This window comes from Eriocheir sinensis, chromosome 10, assembly GCF_024679095.1.
Source record: "Eriocheir sinensis breed Jianghai 21 chromosome 10, ASM2467909v1, whole genome shotgun sequence".
Classification (NCBI taxonomy): domain Eukaryota; kingdom Metazoa; phylum Arthropoda; class Malacostraca; order Decapoda; family Varunidae; genus Eriocheir; species Eriocheir sinensis.
Window position 1 is genome coordinate 20636386 of NC_066518.1, and position 22194 is coordinate 20658579.

At 40.3% G+C, this 22194-nt stretch overlaps 1 long non-coding RNA gene across 1 annotated transcript in view; it reads right to left on the minus strand.

Annotated features, from left to right (window-relative positions):
• LOC126996699 (uncharacterized) overlaps positions 1-22194 on the minus strand; it is an 81134-nt gene that overhangs the window by 48458 nt on the left and 10482 nt on the right. Inside the window, exon 2 of the long non-coding RNA XR_007751379.1 lies at positions 14566-14613. This is a non-coding gene — a long non-coding RNA (uncharacterized LOC126996699). The remainder of the gene's footprint in view (positions 1-14565; positions 14614-22194) is intronic.

Genomic DNA, 22194 nt, shown 5'->3' on the forward strand with positions numbered 1-22194 from the left:
AGCCATACTGTGTAATTAGCAAACCGGCTTGAAAGCCGACTCGAAAGGGTCGAAAATCGAATAAATTCGCAAAAAAAAGACTCGAAAAAAACACGTATTTTTGAGTTCCCATCCTTGAGACCCACTCATGTTTTTAGAATTAAAAAAAAAACTATTTAAAAATTGATTTAGCCCTGCCAAAGTGCTTTCCAAAATGGTGCATAACCTTTCCCTACTCCCAGTAGTTTCGTCGCTAGAGCTCGAAACGTAAACCCTGTCGAGAGCGATTTTGACGAGCTCCAGACATTTTGCCGTTTTTGTCTAGTGTGGCCTTAATATTGCCTCTAGAAGGCTGTAATGTGGCATGCAGCCCCTCTTGGCAATGCAGTTTGTCCAACTCGAAGGATTGTTCGATAGCTCGATTTTAAGTTTGTCGTCGAGCCGTCACAAAATAGACTGTTTTTCGGCCCTTTTGCCGCGATTTGGACACGTCTTAGGTTTTTGGTTTTAACTTTTTCTTATTTATGTAATGTTTTCCAATTTTTCTTTTCTGATTATTAATCTGTATTAAGAGCTTTCATTTGCCACGAAGCACGCCTTCCTAGCTTCAGTAGTTTTCGCTCGAGCTCGACCGGAATTCGCTATATAAATCAGCCTATATTAAGTGCCTTATTATACATGTTATTTCTTAAAATAAATGTTTAGTATTATATATAAATATATATATATATATATATATATATATATATATATATATATATATATATATATATATATATATATATATATATATATATATATATATATATATATATATATATATATATATATATATATATATATATATATATATATATATATATATATATATATATATATTATATATATATTATATATATAGGGCTAAACTGGAGGATCGCGAAACTCGAGGTATTGAAATACATGAAAAAGCGGTTCCGGCCCGTGGAAAAAAAATACTTTTTTTTTTCGACTTGACTCCCTTGTTATCACAATTTTTTTCGACTTTACTCCCTTGTTATCTCAAAATACGTACCTTGGTAATAGGCAGAAAATGCGAAGTGAGAACAGGTCGTTCTGAAGCCACAGTTGAAGGCGGCTGCCTTACAGTTGGCTGGTAGTTCTGAATACACGCTTGTGATCCACGTGGTGTCGTCTGCTAATGTAAGGGTGGTTGCTCGCGGTCACCCGTGTACAGTCGGACAAACCTATAGCTTCTGGTAGTTTTCTGTGTTATGGTATAATCTGCTAACTCTTTCTGTTATACATCATCAAATCACTAACATCATGATTGACTTTTCAATGCCTACTGAACGTAAACTGCCGCCGCAATCGCATAATAGCTCGCAAAGAGGTTCAACTTGCTTACTGCTTCCATATTTCCCTCACCGCTCACAAAGACCAAAATCGGACGAAAAAGAGCAAATCCAGGCAAATTAACACTTTTAATGCTGTGTTTTCCCACAGCGTGCATGCGTGGTGGACAGCAGAATGACTAATTTCATCGGGGAGATATTTCTCGCAACACCGGCCAGTGTATAGTGGACCTTCTTCTTTTGACCTGTAACGCTTTGTATCGCTTCTTAGGTCCTACTTCTCCACACTTTTATAATTCACAACATGCACTTAGGGCCGCATTCACAGCCATTTTGTTTGTATTGATCGTTACCAATGGCGGCGATCGTCGCTATAGTATTTCCACGTGAAACTGGCCGATGGTTAGTGATGTGATGTGATGGTGTCGGAGGTATTGCCTTTACAACGGCACCTCGTGGCGCCTGCGGGGTTAGCCTCGCCCCGCACCTTACCACACACTCTCAACACCTGTCGCTTTCTCTGCAGCCACCACTACCCCACAGGCTAATTTCACGTGGAAAACTATAGCGTCGATCGCCGCCATGGGTAACGATCAAAACAAACAAAACGACCGTGAAAGCGGCCCTTATTTACTTCACAGTGCGCACATATACACTTCACCCTGAACTTAGGTGTTTTTCTGTTCTTTTCTTTCCCTGATTTTGGTTTTCTATGCCCTTTTGCTATTTTCTACTGTTACTTTTCACCGTCGCTGCCATTCATTACAGGTCAAAAGAAGAAGAAGAAAAGGAAAACATCACAGGGAGATCTACAATTTTCATAGACTCGAGAAAAAAGTTTTTTGGACTGTGGTTCCCCAGCACGAGGTGTTCTCTTATCTTGTTAATCAAGTTGTAAGCAAAGCAGCTCTGCCAGTCCATTTTACGAGTCTCTTGGTGGGGCATCTTCCACTGCTCCTCACTCCTCAGCCACTGCCGTCCTCTGTTTGTTTACATACAGCCGTGAGGTATCCACGCTCGTACCCACAACCGTTTTCCACTCAAACGGACAACCAACAACTCGCTCCCGGTTGGGCATACGGGCAACCGCGGTTGCCCATAGCCCCAATGGCTGGACACCGCCTTTTAAGGCAGCACGCATGACGCCGACGGTAGGTAGACGTGACCCGTACATGTCAAATGAGCGCGAAACTCGTGGCGGTAATGCGCGAAACTCGTGATGGTAAGAATTTAGGACTAAGCGCTAAACTCGAGGATCGCGAAACTCGGATAGCGCGAAACTCGAGAGTGTACACTATATATATATATATATATATATATATATATATATATATATATATATATATATATATATATATATATATATATATATATATATATATATATATATATATATATATATATATATATATATATATATATATATATATATATATATATATATTTATTGTGTGGTTTTGTCGCTAGTCCCAATGTGTCTGCCGCGGCAGCTGCTATTAAGAGAGTCTGTTATCATTCCCACCCTTTTTTTTTAATAACACTGGTTGAGCTGTATGTGGGGGGGGATGGGGGGGACACACAGGATAGGATATGTAAGGGCGACCTGTGGGGTCAGGGACAGGTGAGGTCAAATCAAACAGGTGTTTTTTTTTCTGAACATGCGCAACACTTGGTGCCCTGACATTTTTATAAACGTCAGATTCACACTGGAGTTCAAGCAGGGCACATAATTTTCGCTGCGTTTAGTTTTCTTTTTATTTTCTTCAATACACTTATATATTATTACGCCTCTAGCTTTATGTGAATGTGTCTTTGAGTGAGTGACAGAGATAATGTAATCAGGATGACAGGATAATGTGCACCCCAGCACGGGAGGCAGGCGACAAAAACAGAGAGAGTGAGAAGTTCGTCGTGATCTGTTACTGTGAACGGACGTGCTCCCCTTCCCAGGGTGGTTACCCGGTGCTTTGACAGGTGCAGGCTACCTCTAAGTGCTCTCTGTTGTTTATATTCCTAGTGGGTCCTTGAAAGGGTGCATTGGCACAGTTCCAAGCTGGTCTTTCTGGAGTAGAAACACAGAGAGAGGTTGATTTATAGAGTGAAATGATTATATAAAAATAGTAACGTTTTATATAGATATCATAAAATGGTTTTAATACAAGATAGTTAACATATTGATGTGTTCATATATGAATTGTTATGCAGATATATTAGTTTTTCTGGCGTCAGGAAGGTTTTTCGTCGCGGCGCGTGAAAAGAGTCATATTCGGCGAATGTTCATCGCGACTTCCGGTCGAGCTCCAGCGAAATCTACTAAAGCTAGGAAGGCGTGCTTGGTGGCAAATGAAAGCTCTTTTAATACAGATTAATGATCAGAAAAGAAAAATTGGAAAAAAAAAAAAATATATATATATATATATATATATATATATATATATATATATATATATATATATATATATATATATATATATATATATATACGCAAAAAACTAGGACATGTCCAAATTGCGGCAAAAGGGCCAAAAAACAGGTTATATTGTGACGGCTAGATGACAGACTTAGATTCGTGCTATTGAACAATCCTTCGAGGTGGACAAACTTCATTGCCAAGAGGGGCTACAGCTAAAATTACAGCCTTCGAGAAGCAATAACAATGCCACACTAGACAAAAACGGCAAAATGTTTGGAGTTCGTCAAAATCGCTCTCGAAAGGATTTACATTTCGAGCTCTAGCGACGAAACTACTGGAAGTAGGGAAACGTTATGCACCATTTTGGAAAGCACATTGGTAGGGCTGAATCATTTGTTAAATACGTTTCTTTAAATTCTCAAAAATATGAGTGGGTCTCAAGGTTGGAAACTCAAAAATACGTTTTTTTTTTCGATTCGTGTTTTTGCGAGTTTATTCGAGTTTCGACCCTTTTGAGTCGGTTTTCGAGCCCGGTCGCTAATTTACAAATATAGCCCTTGCATTTTGCCGTAGATTGATACCAACAACTTTTCTGTAGCCCCAGATATAAGAGAGTTATGGCGATTCGCACAAAAGCGGTTGATTTTTCAAAATTTGCGGCTTAATGACAAGGCTGCGGAAAGTGTCCGTTCTATATGTATACGTTTATATCTATATCTATATATATATATATATATATATATATATATATATATATATATATATATATATATATATATATATATATATATATATATATATATATATATATATATATATATATATATATATATATATATATATATATATATATATATATATATATATATATATATATATATATATATATATATATATATATATATATATATATATATATATATATATATATATATATATATATATATATATATATATATATATATATATATATATATATATATATATATATATATATATATATATATATATATAAATTAGGGTTGGAAAAAAAATCATGATTTTTTTGATAAAAAAAATCGATTTGTTTGATATCAATCGGATTTTTTGTTTTATTTGAAACGATCTTTTTTTATCTAAATTATATTTTTCCTTTAATATTTTTGCTTTTTTTTCCGTTGATTATTTGTTTCCCGTTTTTTTAGGAACATTTTCTTGTAAGAAACTTTGCCATTGTCAAATGAAACCACATATAGTTTAGTATTGTCACTTTACCTAAGATGAGTTTTCACTTAAAAACCGCAAGTAGAAAAGCACTGGCAGTTTCATCATATCTGACAACTAAAAATAACCAGCACCTGAATACAGAGAAACAGAAGTGGAACCTCAATCAGTTTGTAGTCAAATTTGAAACATATTAATAAAATTATAAGACTCAATCATATTCCTGTGCATTAAATAAGGGTTATGCTCACTAAACTTCAAAATTACAATACTAGTTTTATGTTTTTTAATTATAATTTTTTTTCTATCACATGTTCAATAAGGAATTTAGTTACGTGGCACACTGTATGTATTTAAGGTCTGATGATGGAACATGGTAGTTCCGGAACGTCACCGGAATAAATGGTAAAAAAATTAGCAGGTATGATTCTGCTGGCCCTGGTTCTTCTCTTCATTATATATATATATATATATATATATATATATATATATATATATATATATATATATATATATATATATATATATATATATATATATATATATATATATATATATATATATATATATATATATATATATATATATATATATATATATATATATATATATATATATATATATATATATATATATATATATATATATATATATATATATATATATATATATATATGAATGATATATATATATATATATCATTGCAATCGCAAGCAACACTTCAGGACATAGTTACGTTTTAATGGCACAAATTTGGGAACCATCACAGCATGCACGCACTCTCGCTGCCTGTCTTTGGGGTTGAATGATGAAACGGAAAGTCGCGGCCCGTTATCATATACCCCAGGACACATGAAAAGGAGAGCGCTGGGCAGAAGTCCGGACCAAAATATCCTTTTAAAATTTTGGGTAGAATTCGGCGACAGTCGGCAAGGCTGCCGTCAAGACAGTCGGAAGGAGCGTCGGAGAGGCCGTTGGCCAATTCCTTGGCAACTGTTGGCCAGCTGGTCGGCCAACCAGTTTACAGACAGTCTTGCCGAGAGTCGGCGACCGTCTGCAAGACTGTCGTCAAGACCGTCTGCGACTGTCGGCCAATCGGTCGGCAGAGTCGTGGTTGTCGTAGACATGGCGCCATTAAAACAAATTATCTTTGAGACTCATCTTGAGACTAATTGTCGCATGTCGGCGACACGCGGGGATGTTGGCTGAATGTCCCAGACAGTCGACGACCGACGGCAATCATACTAGCTGACACCAAGACGCCCCCCTAAAATCCCCCCTTTTTTGGAGAGTGGGAGCTGACTTGTCAAATCCAAAAGTTGCTGGGCTGTCGTGGCCCAGAGTCGGTACAGTGTGAACGGGGCCTTAGGGACCCGGTTTCAAGACCTGCCCGCCGCTACAAACTGACAATTTTCAGTCGTCGCCGAGTGGCCGAAGACAACCCATATATCCTAATAGCCACCTATCAACCCGGACTCACGCGAAATTCTCTCAAGAGGATCAAGTGAAGCTCCGGGTAGGAAGCATGAACCAAGCAGGAATGGCGGCCTGCATAAAATACTTGCCAGCTCCACTAACGGGCTAAGACCGACCAACAGGCATCACGTGAAAAATTCTTAAACATATCATTTATATTATTCTGTTAGGAGCTTCTTGATTGTTATCACAAAGATAAAATTAAAATGATTTGCTTTGCAAGTACCACTTGCTATATTTTGCCAATCTCTCTCTCTCTCTCTCTCTCTCTCTCTCTCTCTCTCTCTCTCTCTCTCTCTCTCTCTCTCTCTCTCTCTCTCTCTCTCTCTCTCTCTCTCTCTTTCAAGGGGGAGAGAGAAAAAAGTTTCATAAAGGCCATCATCCTGGTGGCTTTCATGGCTGCCTCGATGAATTAGTTAATCAATAGTGAGCGGCGGAGTGAAAGAGAGATTACCTGGAGCCGGCGAGAGGAGAGGAGAGGAGAGTTGATGAAACAAAATGCCTCTCGACTCAACTTCGGACGAGAAAGAAAGTGATGTATTGAGTTCTCCTTCACGTGAAAAACTATACACCACACGCGACGAATACGACTCCAGCTACAGTGCATGTGCGCTGAATCCAAGTTATTGAATGGAGAGTAAGGGGTTACTTTTTTTCAGTTTTTTCAAAGCAAAGGTATAATCGTGGGAACAAAGCACACGCTCATTGAGAGAAGGTGAGCCCATGAGTGTGTTTTCCATTATTTTATGATTTGTTGTTGAGCAAAAGATAATGTAGTAGAATGTAGTAGATAAAGTAGTACTAGTAGAACCGTTCATACAAAAAACACGCTATGAAAGGTGCTGAAAATAACTGAATAACTTTAATGAAACAAAGCAAAGCATGCAATGGAAAAAGGGAAGTTATTGTGAGTCGTTGAAATCCATTTAAGTGATTTTGTCAAACTTTAATGATTGAAAGGGCAGCCTCGTTAAAATAAGACACAGACTGAATAAGGGAGAAGCTTCTTCATGGAAAATGAAATACTCTTCTTTTACATAATATGATGAACCATATAAAAACAGAAAATATATTTGAAAATATTGGCCTTCTAATTAAAAACGTTAAAAAAATACTTAGCGAGGAATCCTGGCAGAAATAAGCCACGGGAAACAAATCGGACTTGATATTATCAGTAGTTTTCTTATTTCAACCTGCATGCGTCCAAAAATTAGACATGAAAATAAAAATGTCGTGCGTCACATTTCGGTGACCTTTATAAATAATAAGGCACAGAAATTGCTTGCAATTATTTTCCACGCGAAGTGAGTAAAATGTATTCTTGTGCAAGAGAGAGAGAGAGAGAGAGAGAGAGAGAGAGAGAGAGAGAGAGAGAGAGAGAGAGAGAGAGAGAGAGAGAGAGAGAGAGAGAGAGAGAGAGAGAGAGAGAGAGAGAGAGAGAGAGAGAGAGAGAGAGAGAGAGACCACTACTGCAAATAAATTTCACTGTAAACACTAAAAAGTTACAGTAGAATACATAAAAAAAAAGGTAACATAAAGCAGGTTGAAAAAGTTCAGTGAAGAAAACTGACAAGAGGAAAGCAAATGTCAGACGTTATGACGCAGAACAATAATTATTATAGGTAAGTGAATCGACCTGTCTGCCCCGTCGTCTCGAGACCAAAGCTTCTGGGAGTTGCTGGTGAGTACACGAGGGAACGACAGGCTACATAGTTCTGGGAGCCTTTTTCTTTACTCACATTATTCGCTTCTACGTCTTTTAGCTCCTCCTCATTTGCGGTGAAGGAAATAGACCGACGGCTGATTAATAAGCTACTCCTCCAAAAATAATAAGTAATCATAACATGACTATCAACCTTAGAGATGTAGTTTTTCGTCCCAATTAATGTAGTGAACTCATGAATAACAAATGACACGATGTTCTCGACAACTTCAAAAACTTAGTATTTTCGTTTTTTCTTCCTACCCACAAATATGGACTAATGACCCAATACTATACCGACTTTATCATTATCAAGCGACACAAAGTTAAATGTTGCTAATTGGATTATATGATGTGTATTCGTGTATGTGGTATACGTTCGTTCGTTCGTTGGGTTTTGAGGGGCTCGCGGGCTACATGCCTTAGGCTGGCCCGCCTGTGGTATACAAAACTCCCACATATTTAAATCCCAATAATATACCTTAAGCCCACCAGATTTAATGAAATTGACAGCACACCAATACCACAAATAAACACACAGAAATTATTGAACTTTCTTAATTTAATTTCTTGTTTCTTCCGTTCTTCTGGCTTTCAATTACCTTCTGTGTAAGATTTTTCATGGTTTTGTATTTATAGTTGCCATCTTTGATAAGAACTTTGCACTAAGTTTCTTCCTAATAATGTATTAAAGTGATCAATGCCAAACGACATAAAGATACATTAAACCCACCAGCTTATCAAAAAAATATAGTATCACCACTAACAACAACACCACGCTCACTATATGTACACTCCCATCACCACAACACTGTGACTATCATCACCACCACCATCACCGAAACAATTACTATCACCATCTCCACAATCATTTCCAACACCATCACTATCACCACACCACCATCGCCACCACCGCCACTACCACAAACATCACTATCCCAGTAACCACAACCATCACCAATACGACTATAACCACCATCCTTACCACCACCACCACTATCACCTCCACCACCTCCAAAAACCTTGTGGGAAGCAGCACAAGTGTACGGGATGAATAACACAAAATCGTCGCACAACTTGGAACGCCAACATTTGCAATGTATTTTCAGTGCGCTTCCCGCGTCATCTTGTATATATACTATACCATGTGGCACCTTGCTGCACGTCGTGTTTCATAACTACTTTTCGGGTGAAACTTCATTCTTGCAACTACAAGACCCAGGTTCCTTTTTGCTAGCTTTATTTTTTTTTTCCTTCATGTAATATATTTTTTACTTTTCAACCTTTCATGCCAATTGCGCGTACGACATAAAGCTTCTTTTTCTTCTCCTCTTCCTACCCTGGATATCTCGATCTTTAATTTCGTTTCATTTTTCAATCATTCATTCAACCCATCATCTCCTTTGGGTCTTCCCTTATCCCCTCATTCCACCCTTGTACATGTTACATCATCCTTTCTTCAATCCTAACACTCTTCCTCCTCCTCCTCCACTTTTTCCTCCTCTTTTTCCTCTTCCTTCTTTGACATATCAATTCCCTCTCGTCATTTCGTCTTTTCCATCACTTTCATTAACTCTATCCACTCTCTTGAGTTCTCATTCCCTGTGGTCCACCCGTAATCCCTGCCTCCTTTCCCTTTCTTCCCCCTCCTCAGACAGGATACTTTGGGCTGATTAGACCACTAGAGTCATTAAGTAACCTGGGCACCTGATATTGCCTGATGTCTTCTAATGTCTCCCTTGAGCTAAGTCATAATCGTATTGGGTCATTTTGGTCTTGTAAGGCAAGTCCAGTAGTCAAAAAGAAGCCCTAACACGCATACTCTCTCTCTCTCTCTCTCTCTCTCTCTCTCTCTCTCTCTCTCTCTCTCTCTCTCTCTCTCTCTCTCTCTCTCTCTCTCTCTCTCTCTCTCTCTCTCTCTCGTGTTTTACTTTTCATTTTTTCTATCACGTCAGACCACTATGGATGTTCGGTCTCTCTGCATGCCTGTCTCTGGCTGAAAGTCTGTCTATATGAATGTCTGTCTGTCAGTCAGTCTGTCTATGTGCCAGTCTCTAGCGCGCGCGGACACACACACACACACACACACACACACACACACACACACACACACACACACACACACACCGCTCCCATGTGAAGGTCGATACCACGGTCAGCTTTTCACCCAGCAGCATATGTCTTCTGGTATGTGGCGACAACTCTTGAACTCGTCAGGTCAGGTTAGGTTTAGGGTAGGGTATTAAGGTACAGTGTCATTACCTTTGTGTGGGAATAACATTGAGCACTTTACTGAAAATCCATTGATTAGTTTTGGAGGTACAGCCGAGCATCTTCAATCAGGGACCACATTATATACACACAGGGAGATCCGGAATATGGAGCAAGATGAGATTTACGCTTTGCTCGGAACAAGGGTCTATTATTTTACTATCAAAGAGCGGTAACCGTCTTCCCTTGGGCAAGAGATAAAGGTATGTGTTGTGTGTGAGGACCCAGCTGTTTCCCAGCTTACGAGCTCCAAGCTTTCTCCGGAGGGTACGGACTGGCGATCACGAGTTCAGCATGAGATAACAATCCGGGTGATAAATGCTCACACACACACACACACACACACACACACACACTGCAGTCACATGTGCTTTCACTGATTTTACGAAGACTTCTGATATTGTCAATCACACCTTAATAATTGAAAAAGCAGTGAAGTTTGGAATGCGCCCGAGCCTTGTAGGGTGGCTGCCTAGCTTTCTGTGTCAACGAAGTCAGTTCATTCTCTTTCGCTCCCCCCCCCCCCCCCCCAGCCTGTGGAGTACTGCAGGGGACGAAGATGGGGCCGCTCTACTTCCTCATTTTCATCGATGACGACCTGACTGACAGAGGCCACCGCTGTAAGTACGTCGACGACTCCACCATAGCCGTCGACGTTAACAGCGCCAACCCTAACTTCAACGAGATTCAGGACACCACCATCAAGAAGCTGTAACGATGGACCTTCACCAACGATGTCACCATTAATAAACCATTGATTATTATTATTTATTTATTTTTATACAATTTTGTAGTGAAGCGGTTAGCAAGTTCCCCTCATAACCGAGAGGTTTCGGGTTCGATTCATGTCCGAAGTGGAGATGGACGGACAGTTACCTTTAATCTGTGCCTGTCCATTTCTCAGTGAATGGATACCGAGCGACAGTCGAGGGTTGTGTCCCGCTTACTGGGATGTGATGTGTGATTCCTGACGTATCCAAAGATCCGTCACCTGAGCTCCAAGCTCAGTCGTGGAGAATACTGGCTGATGAACGCGAGTCCAGCGCGTGACTAGACATAAGTGAATGGCACACACACACACACACACGCACACACACACACACACACACACAGATAAGATTAACATGCACACAGTCTACGTATACCGCATTATCACGCACATGCACCTCCTGTAGTATCTTCACGTATCTATGAATGTATGAATGTATGTATGTATGCATGTCTTTATGTATGTATGAATGAACGTGTGCAAAGCGATGATGCTCGTAAAGGTGGAATCATCCTTGCCTTTATTACGTGCAGTCATGTGTGTGTGTGTGTGTGTGTGTGTGTGTGTGTGTGTGTGTGTGTGTGTGTGTGTGTGTGTGTGTGTGTGTGTGTGTGTGTGTGTGTGTGTGTGTGTGTGTGTGTGTGTGTGTGTGTGTGTGTGTGTGTGTGTGTGTGTGTGTGTGTGTGTGTGTGTGTGTGTGTGTGTGTGTGTGTGTGTGTGTGTGTGTGTGTGTGTGTGTGTGTGTGTGTGTGTGTGTGTGTGTGTGTGAGAGAGTGTGTGTGTGTGTGTGTGTGTGTGTGTGTGTGTGTGTAACTGCAGAGCGTGTTTGTCCATAATGAAAAGCGCACTGTTTTAAGTCTTCGATCGAAAGCACACACACACACACACAAACATACACACAAAAATAAACAAAACGCATTCACACACAAAAAACGAACACACGGACACATTAAAAGACGAACACACACTCGAACACACATAAACGCACTAAAATACACACACACACACACACACACACACACACACACACACACACACACACACATCGTCTAAGCTTTCCTTTTTTTGTTAACTTTTCTTCCATAATTTTTCTCTCACCTGCCTGGCCAAGCGAGTTTATAAGTAGGCTAAGAGGAGTAAGAGGAGGAGGAGGAGGAGGAGGAGGAGGAGGTAGAAGGAGTAGGAGAAGGAGGAGGAAGAAAAAAAAAAACAAGAGAAGTCAGAGAAGCAGGCAGCAAGCGGAGGGGACCAGGAGCAGGAAGATCAGGTAAAAAAAAAAAAAAAAGGAAGGAAGGAAGAAGTAAAGATGCTTTGTATTATACATGGAAAAGTCTTCCGTATCCTCAAGTATACAATCCGGTGATTTTTTTCCTCTCAAAATTCCAAAAGTTGTGGTGGGCTTAAGTCTGTCTGGGAGATCACTCAAGTTTCTATCCCCAGCACAGCAAGGAGGAAAAGAAGGAAGAGAAGGCTGGGGGGGGGGGTATGGAGGAGGACGTGGAGGAGGAGGAAGAAGCTTAAGGTTTACAAAACTATTACTGAAATACTTGCGGGCCCGTCGCCAATCATAACAACAACAACTAAATAAAAAACTAAAAAAATAACTAACTGAAGAATAAAAAAAACAAGAAAAATTAGTAACAAAACAGAACACTAGTTACGCAGCACCAACAACACTAAAGATAAATGTGCTCAAGTTTCCAAACCCTTTGCTTGCGTTTTTTTTACCTCGAGACTAGAATAAGCAAGAATTTAAGAATGTGCGCAAGTCTATCTCTTTTAGTCTTTCCTTCGAAACCAAATGTGTTGAAATACTACTTGTCTTCTGCTTATCTACCAATAAAACACGTAACTGATATCAGGCAAAAAAAAAATTGTAGACAAAGATAACTTTACTTTTTTGTTTGTATCTGTCTACTTTTCCTTCAGGGTGATTTCCAATGCTGCTTCAACATTTTTTTTTTCCAACATGTAACCCAAACCATCCTGTTAATAACCGTATTTTTGTTGCTCTGGAAATCAACATCGAAAAATAAAGAACAAGTAAAAAGAGAAAACACGAAAAAGGAAAAAAAACTAAAATGCAAATTAGTTCACCACGAGGCAGCACTACCAGAGGGTGAATTTTTCCTTTTTTTCCATACGGATATTTTGTCCGTTCAAATATCGGGTAGGGGAAAGGCTTGTGCGTGTGTGTGTGTGTGTGTGTGTGTGTGTGTGTGAGAGAGAGAGAGAGAGAGAGAGAATATCTTTGTACTATAATATGACTAATACATAACAATCCTGCGGAAATGAAATGAAGGACAAAGATGTGCTATGCATGCAAAGGCGAAGAACAAAATAACATGGGAATAAAAATATAGGTAACAAGCCTGCTTCTACAACCTATGCCAGCAACATATACTAGTACTTCAAGAGCAACTAGACGCATAGCACTGGGAGAGTGCACACCTCCGCCAAAGATCGTCCTGAAAATTGGTATGGGCATCAACTGTGATCCAATGCATCATAAGGAAGAATTTGTTTCGAAATTTGATGAAAGTCTATTTTGGGGGAAACTTTGACCTTGGGCGAACTTTTCGAGGTCAAGGAAAAAGGTCAAGGTCAAGGCCATGCAAGGTGCATCATATGGAAGCATTTATTTCAAAATTTGATGAAATTCTATTTTTTTTGGAAACTGACCTTGGGCGAACTTTTCGAGGTCAAGGTCAAAGGTCAAGGTCAAGGCCATGCAAGGTGCGTCTATCCTTAAGCTAAAATATGAACCTAATCTGAAGTCTCTACGATGAAGAAAACCGAAGTTATGGCCAATCTGACGTTATGTGCGACCTTGACCTTGACCTTTGACCTCAAAAATTTAATGGGTTCTGTTCTGGATGGACATGAAACTTCCCTGAAAAATTGAATGAGATATCCGCAAAATTGTGCACAGGAGACTGTTAAAGAACAAACAAACAAATAGACATTGGACACTAACGAGTGCCAATCGCCCGCTGCCAACACCCTCTGGTCAGAGTGCTCAAAATGTGAAAATATTCATTTTTGACCTCGGTGGCATTGACCTTTGACCTTTGACCTTGAAAATCGACTTCGTCCGGTGGGGGGCCATTAGTAGTCTACCTATGAAGCTTCAACATCCTAGCTATAATGGATCAAAAGTTATCGCGTTACAGAAAAAAAAAAAAAAAAATTACACAGCTGAAAACAATACCTTCCGCAAAATTCTTTTGCTGGCGGTAATAAACATACTGACCAGATCGAAAACATAACCTCCTCCAACTTCGCTGGCGGAGGTAATTACTACTACCAACACTACAACTACTACTACTACTACTACTACTACTACTACTACTTACTACTACTACTTACTACTAGTCATGTTACTACTATTAAAAAATTATCAAACACTAAGCCTTACGTAGCATCTGGTCGCCGGCCACGATCGGTGACCCATCGTAGGTCATGTCTGGAAGGATAAATAGAAGTGTTGTAATGACACGACATGGACAGGAATGATACACGAACAAAAGTGATTAACGTTCGCGAAAACACATTTGTGGCAATAACGGTGATTTACTGGAAGTGTCCCGTGTGTGAGTGCGTGTGTGTGTGTGTGTGTGTGCGTGCGTGTGTGTGTGTGTGTGTGTGTGTGTGTGTGTGTGTGTGTGTATGTGTGTGTGTGTGTGTGTAATTCACCACGGCCATATCACGAGTTGGACTCGCTTTCGCCAACAGGTATCCTCCCGACGAGAGCAAGTAATCATTATCGTCGATCTCTGAAAAAATGTGTGTGTGTGTGTGTGTGTGTGTGTGTGTGTGTGTGTGTGTGTGACAAAGCAACAGGAAAACGTGTGTGTATCATAACACGAATTCGTGTATGATAGCACGTATTTATGCGGGGCGTTCTAATGGTCCCACTACTGTATTGCAAAAGAAAATATGAACATAACATTGCGGATAAGAGATTCCGTTCATTAGTAAACATAAGGCAGGTGTATACAGAATAAAACATGTGCGTACGTGGTGATTATGCAAACAGGGCACACACACACACACACACACACACACACACACACACACACGCTCCGATAGCTCTGGATAAATCTCTGTCCTTTCAGGCTCCGGCCTGGCAGGCTAAGGTTCGAGCCCTGCTCAGGCGAGGATTTTTCAGTTGACAAGGAGTGGTTGCTGTTCCCCCTTGATCAAGGGGGATGGGTTGTGTGGTGCGTGAAGGGCCCAGTAATACTCAGAGATCGACTATAATGAGCTTTCTCTAATCGGGAGGGTACTTGCTGGCGACAACGAGTTCAGCTCGTGATTAAGCCGTGGTGAATTACACACACACACACACACACACACACACACCTCAGTCGCTTGAAGCGCCGCGCTGCCCCTGCGCAAGGGGGATGGAGTGTATGGGTGTGGGGCCCCAGCAGTACCCAGAGGTCGACAATAACGAGTCCTGTTCTTGTCGGGAGGGTACTTGCTGACGATTGCGAGTCCAACTCGTGATCAGGTTGTGGTGAATTACACACACACACACACACAAAACAAAAAATGTCCACCTGTGCGCGCGCTCTGGTAAGAAACGAACAAAGCCCGCATGTGCGGGCTTTGATATTTTTGTCCATTTTATTCACTGCACTGTCTTTTAATGGCTTATGCTAAGCAGTGGTGGGCACCGCTAACCGAAAAGTTAGCTTCGCTAACTAGTAATCCATTAACTAAAAAGTTAGCGTCGCTTACGCTAAACCGCTAAACTGATAAAGAAATTAGTGGAAGCTAACGTTAACCGCTAACTTTTTTATATGGATTTAGCTTTGTTTTAGTATTTTGGCTCTAAAACACTTAAAAACAGACCTAGTGACCTACAATTTCAATATGTTGTAGCTTAGACATAGAGCTTTCCAGAAACGTAAGGCATGCCGAAATCAGATGATGATAAAGATGTACACAGATAAACAAATTAAATTCAACATACACAATACAAGACCAAACCTGTATGAAATTTTTAGTGGACTTAAAGTTAGCGGAGGAGGAACTACATTTAACGGAAGCTATCTGGTCCGCTAACTGTTTCCGAAGTTAGCGAAAACGCTAATTAGCTAAAGAAAAAGTTAGCTTCGCTAGTTAGCGGTTAGCGGGTTAGCAGAACCGTGCCCACCATTGATGCTAAGCATACTTTTGATCTTATGAATACTCTTCTGTCTCCTCAAAGTTCTCTTCTGATTCAAGGTCAGGTTATGAGCTATGGCCATTTTTTCATGAAAACTAGCATGAGATCAAAGGTAAGCTTATTATAATCTATTAAAAGACAGTGCAGTAAATGAAATGGACAAAGTAGCAAAGTCCGTGCATGCGCAGATCAGGATGGGATGAACTAAAATAAAGAAATGAGACTTGACGCCACATCGAGTCTTACTCTAGTGCAGAGTGGTGATGGATGGGCAGTCTCTTTTCATCTCTGCCCCCGTCCACCCAGCAGGGTATCAGTCTGGGTTGTGTTCTGCCTCCTGTGTGTGTGTGTGTGTGTGTGTGTGTGTGTGTGTGTTGCTCCGTAGTGTATTGTTTATAATTATCTACACAGAACCGAGAAATCCTGAGTTCAGTACCTGGGCAGGATGGAGACTAGTGGGCAGTTTCCTTTCACCTGTGCCCCTGTCCACTTAGCAGTGAATGAACACAGGATACCTGTTGGGGGTTGTCTCATCCCTGGGGTGGGTAGCTAGATAGGTTAAGCGGGATCAACTATGAGGGCTTCAGACGTACCCAAAAATCAGTTCCTCTTGAGATTCAAGCTCATTCGGGGGGTACTGACTGACGATTTCGAGTCTAGCGCGTGGTCAGACCGTCAGACCATGATGAATTACACACACACACACACACACACACATACATACATACATACATACATACATACATACATACATACATACATACATACATACATACATACATACATACATACATACATACATACATACAGAGAGAGAGAGAGAGAGAGAGAGAGAGAGAGAGAGAGAGAGAGAGAGAGAGAGAGAGAGAGAGAGAGAGAGAGAGAGAGAGAGAGAGAGAGAGAGAGAGAGAGAGAGTGGGGTTGGGGGGTCATCATGGCTATTAAGTATTATTGCTCAGAAGGAAGTTGGGGCATTCTAGTTTATGGCAGTATTATTATTTTTTCGATAATTGCCGTGCCGTGATGACGATAAAAGGTAGTGATGGAATTATTTTGGGGAGAATTTCTTTCCTTGAGATCTGCAAGGAAAATAACATTTAGTAGTTACGAACTGACGATTATAACCAACCTATTGCGAACTGCAGCGACGAAAAGCTTTTCTGTCGGTAACTTTTTTTTTTTCTTCTTCGAATACTTATTAAGGAGCGAACATTTAGTAGTTCCGATATAATTACCTAGGAGCAAATTGTCTATTGTATTGCCCTCATGCACACAGTTTTATCCTGAATTAATTAGGACATAAGTGCTAGAATAAAGTTTATCTTTGCAGAGGACGAAAATTCCGGCGGTAATTAATGAGTGATTATTTCTTTCCTATTAAGGTGCCTGCCAACTCAATCCGACGTGTGTGTGTGTGTGTGTGTGTGTGTGTGTGTGTGTGTGTGTGTGTGTGTGTGTGTGTGTGTGTGTGTGTGTGTGTGTGTGTGTGAGATGATAATAATAGTAATATTTAGTTTTAGCAGTCGTTATGCAGAAATTTTTACCAATTACAAACAAATAAAACAAGAAAAAATTAAAAAAGGGTAGGAGCTGATGAGTCTGGATATCTCATCTGTTGAGGAGTGAGGATGATGGGAGTTTAGGAGACAATACAGCGTGTTGGTGTCGTTAAAGCAGAGCATCATTTCTGTACTCGGGGAGGCGCAAATCCGCTGGTCAGTCCGGGGTTATGTGACATCGGATAGTCAGGTGCATATGAGAAGCGTTGGTACATCAATAAGGTTAGTCGGCTTATCATGCTGATGTGATGTTCTGGGCCGGCGAGGCAAAGAAGTGTGGTGGGGGAGCTTCTGTGCACCTTGGGGGGTTGGATACAGCGTGCTTGGGGAGACTTATGGTGGAGGGTGGAATGCAGTTTAATTGTCTGAATGTCGGGTCCTCGGTCATTTCATCGCCACTGGACCGACCTTATGCCCTCAACAAGGTGTACATCCTGGGCATCTGGTAGAATCGGTAGGGTTAGTTGCCGGATATGTTGACGAGACACATTTATCAATGTTTCCTCGCCTTGTCTTCAGGCACAAAACACTTACTTCCAAAAGTACCAAAAGAACCAAAAGTACCAAAAGTGTTACTGCATTTCACGAACATGGTTCTTCGGAATAATGAAAGTAGGAAATGGAGAGTTGATCAACAGGTAGAATGTGGCTGCTATGGAGTGGTAGGGACCATGTAATCACCTGGTGAGGTCAAAACTTACTGTAACTGTGTATGTGTGTGTAAACAAGGCTGCTCCTGTAAACCTAAGCCAACTTTACCTCACTATCCATGAACTTCTCTAACCTTTCCTGAAAGTATATACCATACTGAGAGTCAGAACACGACTGCCGAGCCTGTTCAGCTCATCCACCACATTATTGGTAAACCAGTTCTTGCCTCTGTCTGTGTTGAATCTGAATTTATCCAACTTAAAAATCCATTACTAAGTGTCTTACCCGACTCCCTTAGCACAGAGCCTTAATATCATCACTCTTATTAAACCCCTTCATCCAATTAAAAGCTTGATCAATTCTCCTCGCACCCTTCCCCTTCCTAGAGAATACGCTTTCCTTATACGGGAAGTTTTCAGCCCGTGCTTGCGGCGCTATGATCGCATACCTCAATCATTCAATATCAATCCTTAAGTAATTTTATGTCACCGTCCTCTGCACAGATTCTAACACGTTGATGTCTATAGTAAGCAGGCCAAAACTAAACCGCATAGTCGAGATGAAGTCTAAGTAATGCTATATATAGGTGAAGGATGACCAGCGCTTCTAATGCTTACACTCCGTGAAATAGAGTATCCTATCTGCGCAGCTCTTAGTCTGACTGCATTGAGTCCTTGGTCGGAGAGTCGAACTTAATAAGCCTCCTAAAACCCTCTCACATCGAGACTTGCTGTTGCATTTAGAGAATAACTGTTGAGGGGTTAGCCCTACCTACACTCAAAATATTACATTTTCAGACACTGAACTCCATCTGTTACTTCCCCGCCTAATCATGCAATCTGTCAAGTTTGTCCTGCAATACCATCTGGATATGTTTCAGTTAGTCTGCTGACCTTTGTATTATACGCAAATTAACTAACATCACTATTCAATCATCATCATTACTTAATCAAAATAAATGATAGAAATTTTGACCTTTAAGTGCCTCCTTTTAGGAAAATGGACCTAATACTGATTCCTGTGAGACCTCACTCCTAATACAGCCCCAGTCAGATTTTTTACCATTTATTTGTATATTTACTTCCTACTGCTAACCCACGCCCTGATCCAGTTCAACACGTTCCCGTCAATTCCGAGAGCCTTTAATTTTAGTAACAGCCGGTGGGGAAGAACTTTGTCGAACGCTTTAATATATTAATGTTATGTTATCATAGTTTTCAACATTATCTACTGTTTCAATTCCTTTAGTATATGTTGTACAGGTTGCTTTCTGCATTTGTAATGATGGGATAGACAAACACTGAATAAACTCAAGTCCGTGTAATCTATGGAAAGTAACAGGACGCGAACGTGTACGTGCGAGCGCGATACAAGACGAGCGTGAACTGGCCCGAGAGGCCCTGGGAGGCACTGAGGGACAAACTGCTGACACTATGCGTTTAACGTTCCCCACTGAAAGATTAAAGGTGCCTATACCCCGAAATAGCATTACCCACATCTCCACCCCCCCTCCCTTCACAGTCGTAGTCCTTGTCTTGAACAGATGCCTTGGCTCATAGAATGACAAAATACTGATGGGGTATGACGTATACCCTCTTGGAACCGAGCAATGAATTAAGCTATGCTTTTCAAGGTGATCCCGAATTATCCTTAAAATAATTGTTGACACCTTGCCTAATACTCATTTAACCAAGTTGGACAATAATTAGAAGTGGCTCGATTGTCCCATATTTTCAACATCGGCTTCACATTAGTTATTTTCCAAATTCTAGGTACAGAAGCAGAATTCACTGACTTTTAAACGTATCGGCTAGTAGGATACTAAAAGCCTCCTTGAATTCCTTTTGGACCCGCGTAAATGTATCGTCAGGATGTCTATTTAATTTTCTTTAACCTATTAACCTCATCCTGGGCTACCTGCCTAATCATGATGAAATCCCTCAACTCATGCAGATATGCAGCTTCTCTGTGGCCCTTTGGTGTGGTTTTGTTTTGGTTTAGAAGACAGACCACCTATTCTGAACCAAAGGTTGTGTAGTACAAACAACTATGTAAATTGTGTGCATAGTACACTGTGTATAAAGCTATTATTACATCTTATCGAGTATCTAAAAAAAAATTCACGTATGAATTATAAACACTAGTTTTGAGTGTTTTTCATGTAAGCATTAGTAATTTTTTTTTTTTAAATCCAACATTATTTATGAAAACGAATGTACTGTAACTACTTGTTATTGTTATAACTTGAGCAACGTTATATTGAATTGGTATAAAAGAAATAATGAAAGAAAGAAGGACGTAATGAAAGAAGGAAGTAAGGAAGGAAGATATGAAGGCAATAATAATGAGCAACAGAAGGAAATAGATACAGAATCGAGGAAAGAAAGGAAGAAAGAAAAGAAGAAAAAAAAGAGGAGAAAGAAAGTATTCTAAGGATACATATGCAAAGAACCAAGGTAAGGAGAAGGAAATGAAAGAAAAAGATGGCCTCAATCATAAAAATATAACTCAATCAATCATTGGAGGCATACGCCAGGGGGGATGCCTCCCTTCGAACATGTCTCCTTGCAGGCCTCATTCCTATCGAGTTCCTCAACCCACGAGCTTTGTGGGTGCCCCATTGGCCTCTTCCATTCAGAATTGTCTTTTACAGAAAGAACCCGGTGAAGCGGGTCGACTTCTGGGTAGCGTATTCTTTCCCACATGGCCTTAATTAGCGTTCACTAATATACAGGAAAAATATATCGATTCAGATTTATGAAGTAATCGCAGATTTGACTCATCGACTCGATATTCTATGATTCTGCGAAGTCACTTATTACCACTGGCGTCAGTTGCCTATTCGAGTCTTACAGTCATACACTAAGGCCGATATTCCCGTCTAGTAACATCATCCTCCAAGTAAAACTTAGCAGATCCAAGGTACCTTGAGACCTAACTTGGACCTTTCCCTTGGGACATAATTAGGGATTATATCGTCATTTATGCATAATGAAGTGCTAGTATATTCTCATTGGCGTATAATACGTGAATTTCAGTCCACCTCGACCCGTATATGAGGAAATATTCAAAGATACAAACACGTTTACAAGACTTTAGTGTAGAAGTGAAGAAATAGGGTGATGTTTTCCTGCAGGGTGTCACGTTTATTGACAGCGTAAAGTATGTTCTCTAAAGTGAAACGTATGAGCGAGAATTATGTTATCAGAATAAGAATTAGATTTTGTTTATTCACAAGTGGAAGTAGAAGAACTGCGAAATATTCAATTGCTCGAGCTATACGCTTTTCACATGGAGGAAGCGGCACCACCGCGTGTTCCAGCAACCCTCAGCTGAACGTTGCCAGGTTGTCGTACTCTGCCTCTTATGTTTGCCGATTTTCGACCCAAAAACTGCTTTCATCACCCAAATAACTGCCTTCATATATGGTTATCGTTTAATTGGTTAATTATTGGTGCTTCTTGGCAACAGTTATGGGCCAGAAACCGGTATATACGCGGCTCGTGAGTATGATAATCTGGCAATGGTGACCATGGACCAACACCTCGTTGCTTCGACTTCTCTCATCCATATTTCGTACATCAGGTAAGCACTACATCGATAATCATCTCCTGTGCTGGGCAGGAAGGTTTGTAAAGGGAAGTTACTCAGATGTCTTGTG